The sequence below is a fragment of the Mycteria americana genome, chromosome 3, assembly GCF_035582795.1.
Source record: "Mycteria americana isolate JAX WOST 10 ecotype Jacksonville Zoo and Gardens chromosome 3, USCA_MyAme_1.0, whole genome shotgun sequence".
Lineage (NCBI taxonomy): Eukaryota > Metazoa > Chordata > Aves > Ciconiiformes > Ciconiidae > Mycteria > Mycteria americana.
The window spans coordinates 12927569-12938832 of record NC_134367.1 but is presented as its reverse complement, the minus strand read 5'-3'; the positions used below and the strand labels follow the sequence as shown (position 1 = coordinate 12938832).

The 11264-nt window shown below is 39.9% G+C and overlaps 1 protein-coding gene across 1 annotated transcript in view; it reads right to left on the bottom strand.

Annotated features, from left to right (window-relative positions):
* SMC6 (structural maintenance of chromosomes 6) overlaps positions 1 to 11264 on the bottom strand; it is a 411043-nt gene that overhangs the window by 60819 nt on the left and 338960 nt on the right. The gene's annotated exons all lie outside the window — the stretch shown is intronic.

Here is an 11264-nt window from a genome sequence, read left to right as displayed (position 1 = left end):
AGGTGGAGCAAGTAAAGGATGCATCATTCTTCAAGTACTTTTCTGAAAGTTTTTCTGCAGAACTACTGTACCAGCCCGAGTACTTTACCTGGTCTATCACTCCTGATGTCAGCATCCCTCTAGCTTGAATGATTCCTGCAGAGATACAGAGCAGAATCATAGGTTCTGTCTTAACAGTATAAATATCACTATTTCCACTTATAAACAGTATTAAACATCTACTTAGATGTAGCAAATTTATTTAGCGTAGCTTAACAAAGGGAAACATTTATTTGGCATTCCTTGTGATAGTAACTCGCTATTTCAGGTCCATGGGGAATGAACCAGAAAGGAAAATAAATACTGTTTACATGGAATAGATATAGAGTGCTACAAAAAATATAATGTAAAAAAAAAAACCAAAACCACCCCTCAATTTCTATATATCCCACTATCAAGCTACACATGCACTTACTTTCTTCACTGGAAGGTATTACTGAAATACTTACCAACGGGTGTGAATGTGCTTAATGAAAGGAAAAAATAATTTTCATTGCATTTACCAATTTCTAATTTATTGGTAGAAATGATGAACTTGATAAATCTTTTGCTAGTTAACAGAGAAATATCTGAATTTGAGAAGGGGATTATTTAACTTTGAGGCCTTGTACAGGCTTGGCTCTGTGCTCTTATGTCAAGAAAGATACTTGGAAATATAGTGGTTAAAGAGACGGATGGCAGCTGTTACTTGAGACAAGATAAAGTCTTTTCATGTCTAAAAAGGTGTCAAGCCCTGCCGTATTATATCAGCAGATAAAAGGAAACTGCAGTTAGAATATTATTGAGAGTTGTTATAAACCGAAGTGCTACTGGCAAAACAGTAAACTCAGCGCTAGATTTAGCGCTTTTTCCTTGAGGAAAAAAAACACTTTAACTGTTTCAAGAAAACAAAATTACAATGGGTGACAGAACCACTCTTTGCACAGTTCTCTTGTTCACGTATCCTGCATTGTAGCTACTATCAGTACTGAAATTAATAAGATTAATCACATCTCAAACTTTAAAAGTTCTTTAAACCCAAGCCTGGTCTCCACCCCCACCCCAATTTCCCTTGACAGAGTTGGAGAAATTTTGTCGCTACAAAGACTGAGCACAGCTGGAAAAAGGGACATACCTTTGAAACTTTGCTCCAGGAAAACAGCTACCTGTACTAAAATTCCACCTGATGGATATCTAATTAGCTGCCTGACTAAAAGATAATCAAGGAAAAGAAGCTAAACCAGGGTTATTTTGAATGCCAAGATAGTGCAGAAATAGCTGTACATTAGCATTTATGTTATTTTAATATTATAAAATGCAATTTGCTCTACTCGAGCACCTCCCCAGCCAAGCTCAAAGCCAAGTTAGTTGTCCTACCAAACATTTTTGACAAAGGTTGGATCTGTGGCAAGCTGTGGGTATTCTTTAGGACGTGGTGGGAGGAACCGTGAGCATGGTCTGCTTCGAATAAATTTGTGGGCAAACTTACTAGGTGAACCCTTATGTGCCGCCGCCTTCCTCCATCCCAACGTCCCAGTGCTGCCCTGGCAGTGATACCACATAACAAATAACAGGCAAGATAGCCCAAACCCTAGAAACTGTCCAAGTTTTATCTGCTGCAAAAAGATGAAATTTGTGGCCTCATTTCAGGTCGAATTCAGGCTGTCTTCCAGTCCAAGAGGAATGCCAGGTCTCAGAGCAGCTTTGGCCTTTAAACCCCTCTGTTGCTCAGCGCACTGTGATGTGTTGTAGACATTTTCTTTGAATCTTTTGCACTCTGTGAGCTAAATTTGCTGCTTGATCTGCAGCTGAGTGGAAAAGAGCCCTGTGCCCAGGCTCAGATTCCGCAAAGCCTGGAGTTTAATGGAATCAAGGGCTTCAGGAAGTTACAGCCCCGTGCACGCCTACTGTACAAGGGCTTTATAAGACGTTTCATCCAGACTACAATGTTGCTAGTTTTTGTAATTATTGAATGGCCTCTTTACCAAATAAGACCGGACAGTTAGAAATGTGGGAGATGGTCTGGTTTTGTCTAATTAGTTACAGGGCTGATGTCTCAGTATGACCTAGGAAGGCACTGCTGAGAAGGACAGCATCTTTCATATGAGATGCTGCTGAAGGAATGGACAATTAGCAGTTCATAGATGACTATGTGGCACTGGGCCAGTTTTATTAATTGCATTTTTCTATACCTAAATTGCTTTTGTGGTTTAACTGTGCATACTACTTCTCTCTGGAAAGCTTGCTTAGCAGTACAGGCTGCCAGTCTCTTACATCCATTTGAGTTTATAGAAATATGAAAGTTTTCCAAGAGTGGGCAACCAGAACTATTGCTTAGTGGACTTTATCAGGCCTCTCTTATTCTGTTGGATAGACCAGAAAAATGTGAAGTGTCTTTTTCATAGAAGTTCTTAATAACTAGAAAATTTCAGCTGGAAAAGGAAAAAAACTGTTTCAGTGCCTTGGATGTGTTCTTGGCCTGGATGGGTTCAAATCATCTGTCTTCTGGGAGAGTGGGCATACCACCCAGTTATGGGCATGGATCCTTACAGAAAGATGTCTTGTGTGTGCTGTGTGACTTCTTTCCCTTTCTCCTTCACTGATATCCTTTAACTACTGGCCAATTTCAACCAAATTTGGTGGTTTCAGGCCCATAAATTTTTAATAATCAAGAAGCACTATATAAGAAAGCACTATGATAACCACATGCTTAAGAGGTTCTGAGATACAATGTAGAAGGAAAGCAGGATTCACAATGACACTTTCCATTTCAGTTTGGGTGGCTGTTTTTTTTTTCCAGCCACAAAGGCCAAGTTTGATTCTATTTAAAAAAACAAAACAAAACAAAACAAAACAACCTTATCCAGCACCATCCATGTTGCAGTCTCTGGTGTTAGTGGTTTGGAAGGTGGGCTGGAAGGTATCCCGTAATAGTTAATTGATTTTCGTATAGCAACCTAGCAGATTTCATAAATAATTTTTAAAAAGCCACTAGTCCTTTGCTTGTTCTGTTATCTATAGCCCACCATTGAGGTCTTACAGAGAGGACATTCCTCTCCCCACATTGATAATCTGAAGGTTATAACTGTAAAATGGGCGTGTGGGTCTGACACTGAAAGTGTCTGAATTTGTGCACAGAACTGAAAAATTCCTTCAAGAAAATTATATTCCTTCCAATAATAGTGGTGTGTATCTTGCAACAACTTCTTTGTGACAGCATATTTATCTTGTAAGATACCAGCAACTTAAGTTTGGGGTTTTTTTCTTTTTTTCTTTCTTATTAAAAACACAAACAAACATTTTGTGCTGGGAGGCCATGAATTAGAGATACAGAAAAAATTACTATCAACAATCAAAAATGTCTTCCAACTGCCAGGCCGCTCTCACCACAGAAGCCCAAGACTTGGAACTGCTTTGACATGACAGTGAATGGGGAAAAGCTTTCAAAGCTGTAGGCTTCTCATGGTGTGACATCCATGTAGGTATCTATATAACCTGGTATAGCCTTCTTGCATGAAGTCATATAACCTCATTACTTGCCCCTGGGGAAAAGACCCTAGTTTGTATATTGTGTTTAACCGATCATGTAATTCAGAATATAGCCCAAGCAGGCGACTGTGGAGGGATGAATGTTTCAGAGGGGGAATATATCAAAACTTTGACCAACAGAAGAGCCAGTGAGGTACAAAATGTCCCTGGTGCAGATAAAAGATATCAGCACAGATGTTCCGGGGAGTCTTGCCAGACCCAGGCAAGGACACCTTCTGAAGATCCTTGCTGAGCTCAGGGTCCCCATTCAGCTCCCCTCAGACGATCCCTTTTCCATCCTGACCGAGAGCTTTCTGATCAAGGCGTATCCTCCTTCAAAGATCCCAATAAAGCTCACTTACTTAACAAAACCTCTCTGCAGTTGTTCATTTAACAAAACAGAGTGCTGGATTTCCCCTTATAAAAAAAGGATTAGGTGTAGTCCAATTTTTTTCTTTTTTTAACTCTTGCTCTTCTAGTCGATTAAATCAATCAAGTATTCTCTTACATCACTAAAACTATCTCTAAAAAAACCCAGACATAGTACCTTTTAAAAAGTAATTATGTTTTCAGAATAATGACAGCCTAAAATAAGGATGAGTTTGGTATCTATCTGGAGAACATACAGTTTAGGAAATGCACATTAAAAAATTTCCCTAAATGTAATTCAAGCTAAGAAGCCAGTTGATAATTGTTAGTACATAAATCACAGTAGCTCATAGTTTGGCAGTTAAAAAGAGTGGCTTATTGTAAGGACTCTTTTAATAACCTATTGTCACAGATCCTGGTTTAACTTTAATAGCAACATTATGTGATCACATATTTTATTTATGGATCATTTGAAGAATTTGTTATGCAGATGTTCTGATTAGTGGGCTATTGGACCATTAGCCAAATAAATCTAAAGGTAATAAAACTCACAGGAAGATAAATGGCTTTCTTTTTCTTGTTCTTTTCAGCCAATTCAGGCTAATTTAAGCCTTTCACAGAATGGTGATAATGAAGGATTTGTTCTCAGCAGCGTTATGGCAGGTGATTTGCATTTGAAAGTTTGACACATTTATAGGCCTTTGATCCTTTCCCTCCATCGCTTGTGCCCCTGGCCAGACACCTACATGCACGTTTTACCAGGTGGAAGATCTAGGAGGAAAAGTAGCTCTGAGAGTCACTCTGAAGATGTACACTAGAAAAAATAATTATACAATTTATGTCCAGAAAATATTCTATTGCTGAATTTGAGTGGCCTTTATATAATGCAAGACAAAATATATTTGAACTTCTTTTATTAGAGTTTCTTTTAAGCCAGAGAAAGTCCTCATGAAAGATTTTACAGGAATACGGAGTCTGATGTAAAGCCCACTGAGCCGTAAAGATTGGCTTCTTCTGTAGGTTTGAATCTATTCTTGAAATGGAACTTCTCACTGTAGGACACTTCAAGAATTCTGGCACCAAATGAACTCAAGAAAAGACTGTGACAGCCATGGAGCCATTTCTTAAATATTATTTAAATTTTTGCTTTGTTGTTAAAAAAAAAAACCACCAAAGATACTAACTCTCTGGGCAGGAGAGCTATCTTCAAGCTGGAAGAGGAAACCTTGAAAAAAAGTGAGGGTGTAACTGGCACCATGAGCATAGGTGAGCAAAATCAAGTGTGTAACCTAGGATATATAAAGGATGTTGTTAATGTTTACTATTTGACCCCAAAATAAGTAGGGAGTTGCAAGATTCAGGAGCAACATACCTGAATACTTGAAACAGAACTAGCGTATCCCTCATGATTGTCTAAAATGTAACATAATCAGCTGGTTTCTCTGCTGGTTCATAATGGTTAATTCCAGGTCTGTGAGCCAGGGGCTCCTTTCATTCTCATCTCAGACTTGATTCCTAAGGTAGGCTGGGTTCACTGATTAAAAATTGCCTGCATGAAATTCCTTCCAGTGCCAAGAGCCATCTCCAGACTGAGCTTTTCCTCTGCAAGAAGGTAAGGCTTGCTAGGTTCCTTGGAGGAGGACAGCCTGTCTGCTCTCGGGAAAACTCCAAGGATGGAGGTGTCTGGGCAAATAGCTGGCTTCAGGCTGTATGTTGTATTTGGGAGGATGCGGCTCACTGCCCCGGAATACTCAGCCTTTTTAAAGCTGTGTAATGAGTATTGATTAGCCATTTTCTGAAGTACACTGAAAGTAGCAGGGACTATGTAAATGTTAGCTTACTTTATATGCACATTAATAGGGAATCCCCAATAGCCCTTTTGAGTCCTTGTTTTGGTTTTTTTTTTCCTCCTTCTCTCTCCTTTAAAAGTTGCTCCTAAAATCTAAGAGTTAACTGCACGTTGAATGTACTTGAAAATTCAGTTCCCAGTACATTTTGTTCTTCAAAAGAGAGCACTATCCATCTGTGTTACTTTGCTTTCAACTCGTCACAGAATGTCAGATATCAGATAAGAGCAAGAGACTGATGAATGTGCATCCCAGCCTGACGGGGCAGGTCAATGTCAGGGAAATTTAAGTTTCCCTTTTTTTCCTTCTTTTTTTATTTTTTACTACAGCCCATTTGCCAGTATTTACTTTAGAAAATTGCTTCTCTGGGGGCTCAACTGGTTTAAAGCAGTATTACCTGGAGAATTTAGATTTAATTGTTTTCTGATACTGTCTCCATTTCATACAGTATTTTGTAATGGGACAGCGTCACAAGCTTTAAATTGACCACTGTGATGGGTATCATATAGAAGATCTCTGCAGAGAGGTAATCCCTCCCCTGGCACAGTCTGTATCTAAAGCAGGGAGAGATGTGGGGGGCAGGAGCAGAAGATGGGGATCTCTATGATCATGCAGGTCAGTAGCAGGGCTGAGAACAGGACATTTGTGACCTGATTTTCCATCCATGTGGTTGTGCTGCCTCTCCAGACAGTGCTTTCCTGTTCTCCCTGGTTTGCAGCAAAGAGACCCTAAGAGAGCGGAATTTTAGCCAGGACCAGCTGCCCTCAAAATTTGCATACCTGCTGTTGTAAGGTCTACCTGCTTATTCATGCATGCACTGATTTTACACATCCCAATTACCATTAACTAAGCAGGAACTTAGGCAGGGTGCAAACCAGATGTCTGTGTCTCATCAGAGTGATGGGGTGGCCAGCAGCATCCAGTTAAATGGGCTCTCAGAGTGAAGGCAAGCTGAGTTTAATTAGTAATCCCTTTTTCCCCACTAGTTCTACATTTTACCTTCTCTTTGTTTTACCTAATAGATTTATAAGCTTGACTTACTAGCCCATACATAAGTTTTATTGGTAAGAGTTTAGGGTTTTTGCTCTCTCATGTGTTTCAAAAATATAAATGAAAATAATATAAGAGTTTTCTAAACAACGGTGCCCTTAAATGACTTCTTGCAACTTTGCAACCTTAACCGAGCCCTTATCTATAAGTATATAGTGTAACTATAACTACTGTAACTATTTATTTGATAACCTGTGCTTTGGACTTCCTGAAAAACTTGTTTCAAGTGGATAATTAAATGTTTCCTGCTTCTAACATTAACTTTATCCATGCAACTGAGCAGGTAAACAGGGATGTATGATTTATATGGGCAGAGGATGTTAAAAGAGGCATCATGTTTTACTGTCAGTATCAAGAAGCACCAAAAAGAATGAGACTGAAAATCAAATAGATGAAACCTTAAAAAAAAAAAAAAAGGGAGAAAGGAAAAGAAAAGGTAGAGAAAAGAGGAAAAGATATAATGTTTACTCATAGATGGGACAAGCTAGAGGCAGAAACGTTGATAAGAGGTGGAAAATAAAAGCTGATCATGAGGCAAGGAAAGGGAGCAGGGTCTTCAGTGGTGGAGAATACGGTCCTCTGTACCATGCCCTTGTCACCCAAACACAACTGTCCTAAAATCTAATCAGGCAGGAAAAATGTCGGTGTCTTGTATCACCGCAAGTGCAGTGGGAAACCTAAGATGAATCATTGAAGGGTTGAAGGCTTGTAAGACTCGGAACTCGGTGTGCTCGTTGTCTCTCTTTCTTCCACTGTGAACCTCTGCAAAGAGTTTGGTTGCTCTCTTTTTCGCTCTCCCATCAGCAGTAAGGTCTCCCCTGAGCCTTCTCGTCTCCAGGCTTGACAGACCCACCTCTCTGGACCTCTCTCCATACGTGATGTCTGCCAGCCCTCTGATCAGCTTGGTGACCCTTCTCTGGGCTTGCTCCAGTCTGTCAACCCCCCCAGGTTCCTCAGGTCTTTTTTCTGAGAAGCTGCCTCCAGGCCGGTCACCCTGAGCCTCTGCTGCTGCGTGGGGTTATCCCACCCGCCGCAGGGGTTTGCATTTGCTTTCCTTGCACCCCCCGAGGCTCCTCCTGGATCCTTTCTCCAGCCCGTCAGGTCCCTCTGAATGGCAGCTCTGCTCTCCAGTATATTAACCACTTCCCCTAATTTCATATAATCTGAAAACCTCTGTATGTGCAAAGTTTACCTATAAAAAAAAAAAGGGAACAATTTTACTCAAATGTATTCATGGGACTGTTATAACACTGAGTTTAATTTGTTAGGCAAAATTAATAGAAATGTTCAGAGCAAATGCAAAAAAAAACCCCCAAACTTAATATGCCATTCATGTTCATCAGTAGACTGAAGGACAGACTTGTTTTCTGTGGGATTGAATGTGATTAAAATTAAGATTTAGCAACTTGCCAAGAAATTTAAGATTGCAGTTTAAAATCAATGGTCCTCACCCGCGGGTTAACCACATGCTTGTGAAAGGTGGCTTGAACAGGCACGCAGTGCTTTATTTCAAAATGTGAAATATGTAAGAGCTAAATAAAATTTGTAGTCTAACACTTGTATGTTGTCTCTTACCCAGACTATTGATCCATTTTATAATTATTAAACTGAACTGCAGGCTGTACCCAGAGCATAACTTCATTTAGCACTGAGATGAAACATGGTTTCTATTAGCAGCACGCAGCAATTCTGCACATCAGTGCTAGCACACGGGGGAGGAAGAAATGAGCAGATACTGATGAGGAGGTTCACTGGATGCAAAGGAACAGCCTGAGCTGAAATGTAATCACAACAATTGAAAAATAGCTCCCTTCACAAACACCCAGCTTCAGCTGCACAGCTCGACTAGACATAGTCACAACCGAGCTTTTAATGCAATTTTCCTGGCTATTGGCATTTCTTGTAAGATTTACCTAGTTTTGGAAAATTCGTCATGCTGCAAAATGAACCGTTTAGAGCACAGGGCATGAAAGCCCACTGAAATAGCAGGAAAGCAAGAGTACAAACCTTGAACTTCCTCTGGGACCCCTAGGTGCTATCCCAGTTTTTTAAAAAGCCCTGTGAAACCACTATCACACATGGCAAAGGCAATCATCAAGCTGTTCATGGAGAGAGTAAAAGAAACACTTGGAGATAAACTATATTGTACTTTATAATTTAGTAAATTTGAATGTATGCTTTTGGGTAGAAAAGAAGGCATTGCTGATGATCTTGAAATATTTGCAACAGGTAACCCTCCACCGCTCCCATGAAAAACTGAAATACATCAACTTCATTAGGGCAGACAAAATTTTTTGAAACCAAATGTGAAAGCTGATACAACAAAGCTGCAGTAAATGATAATGGAGTTCTCCTACCAAACCAGCTTCTATTATTTTAATAATATCTCTTACTTTCCATTTTCTGAGCAAAATAAACCTTGTTTGGCTCTCTTTCCTCCCCCAGCTTTGCCCTTTCCTTCTGGCTGAAGTAGCCAGGAGACATTAAAGACCAACCACACAGTCGAACCGCCTTTCAACTTCTGTTAACAGGGGTATTAAAAAGACATTCCTAAATATCAGCTGAAAACCACTAGGTAATAAACTCTCTACTTAAAAGGTGGGTAGGTGTAAATTCCACACGTAGGCCTTTTCATCTGGGAAGCCAGTTGCTTGGAGATCAGATGTTTTAAATTAATTGCGGAGCTGATGCCACTTGTCAGTTGAGGGAGACTGCCACTATTTGGAGGATCAAATACTTACATTTGAGGATGTAAAGCAAATAGATAGGTCCTGATCCTGCCAGGGCAGCACCAGAGCGATGCTTGTCACTATGCAAAGCCCCGGTGAAATCAATAGTACTCGACTGTTTCTTCCCCATGAGCAGGCTCGTAGTCTCTTAGTTTGGCATTTTGGAGTTGCGCCTTTGAGAAAATTAAAGGGTTTAAATGCTTGAGGCAGGATTTTTTTAACAGGACTAGCACTGGCCTATTTCTGGTCTTACTACAAATGAATAACAATGTTTTCTCGTGCTAGCCACAGGGTTTGTTTGGCCAAAGGTGGTAATAACAATTAGAAATCCAATTTACACATGGTTTTCATTGATTGTAGTACAGGTTGTGGGCTCCCTTTCATAGGGCTGGACTCAGGATCAGTCCTGGTTTTCTTACTGCCTTCTTTTCCTCTGGAAACTGTAGCTGGCTGTTTATCCGTATTCTTTGGCATATTGACCTCAAAAAAAAAAAAAAAAGTCTGTATTTGCTGACCAGCTTGCTTACCTGGAAGTCTTATTTATTTCAGTTGAGGTTGGACCCAGATTAAACCATCTTCCACAGGTAGAAAAAAAAGCTACAAAGTCTACTCATTTTAAAAAAAATGCATCTATCCAAATTGAGGGAAAGCCTTAAAAAGGAGAGAAGCATCATCTGGTGGCTAATGTGACTCTGGATAACAAATGTGGTGGATCCTTTCCTTCCTTTATTGCCAGCTTGGGCGTAAACCGAGGTGTTCAACACTATTTTTCAGAAGTGTTGAACACCTGCTGCGTCTGCTGAAGTTAGCGAGACCTGCAGCTGCTCGCTCCACGTTTTAGATACGGGCGACTGACTCCTCGTCCGTGCCTCTGTAAAGCAGGACGGTAACAGCCACCTCCGCAGCGAGCGGGCGACGTAGCAGCTAACACTTGGGAAACCTCTTGTTGAATAAGAGGTGAAGTGACTTTACAAGCTTTTGGGAGACAGATATTTTTTCATGGTACAATCTGCAAGATGAGGCTTTATTGTCCAAGTGCTCTACAAGGGTATTAGTATGATCTGCTTCTTGTCAATAAAATAAGACTGGACTTCTGTCCTAATTGTAAAGGAGGCTGACTATTATGGGATTAGTGTTGTTGAAACGCATTTATCCATGTTTACTCTGTTTCAGCTTGCATTATTCTGATGATTTTTTACTTATTGTTACAAGTCTGTTTCTCCTACCAAACTCACAGCTTGGTGAAAATATACTCTAGAAAAAGGATGTAGTTCAGTCCTTAAATAACGGTACACAAAAAATACATTTATCTACCATACTTGTGGATGACAAAGACTATCTGGACAATTTATTTTAAATTTAAAACCTGAATCGGACACATATAGAAGCTCTAAACATTTTCTATGTCATGGGTGGTTTTTTTATAAAAGGAAAACATTTTGCTCCTTCCATGCCTCCATGCTTCTCCTCCCTTCTGTAATGAATTCAGAACTACGAGCAGGGAACCTTTCATTTTAAAGGAGATGAAGACTGAGATGTTAGCCTTTGTATTGCAGAATAAATTACTGAAGTGAAAATCAAAACTATCAGTCAAGCCTTATCATTTTTGAAGTGTCAGTTCGTATTTCATTGGTATTAGCCTCATATCTCAGTACCCTTCAATGTTTTGACATTACTGACAGACAAAAACGGAAATCCTAAAATTTGCGAGAGATAGAATAAA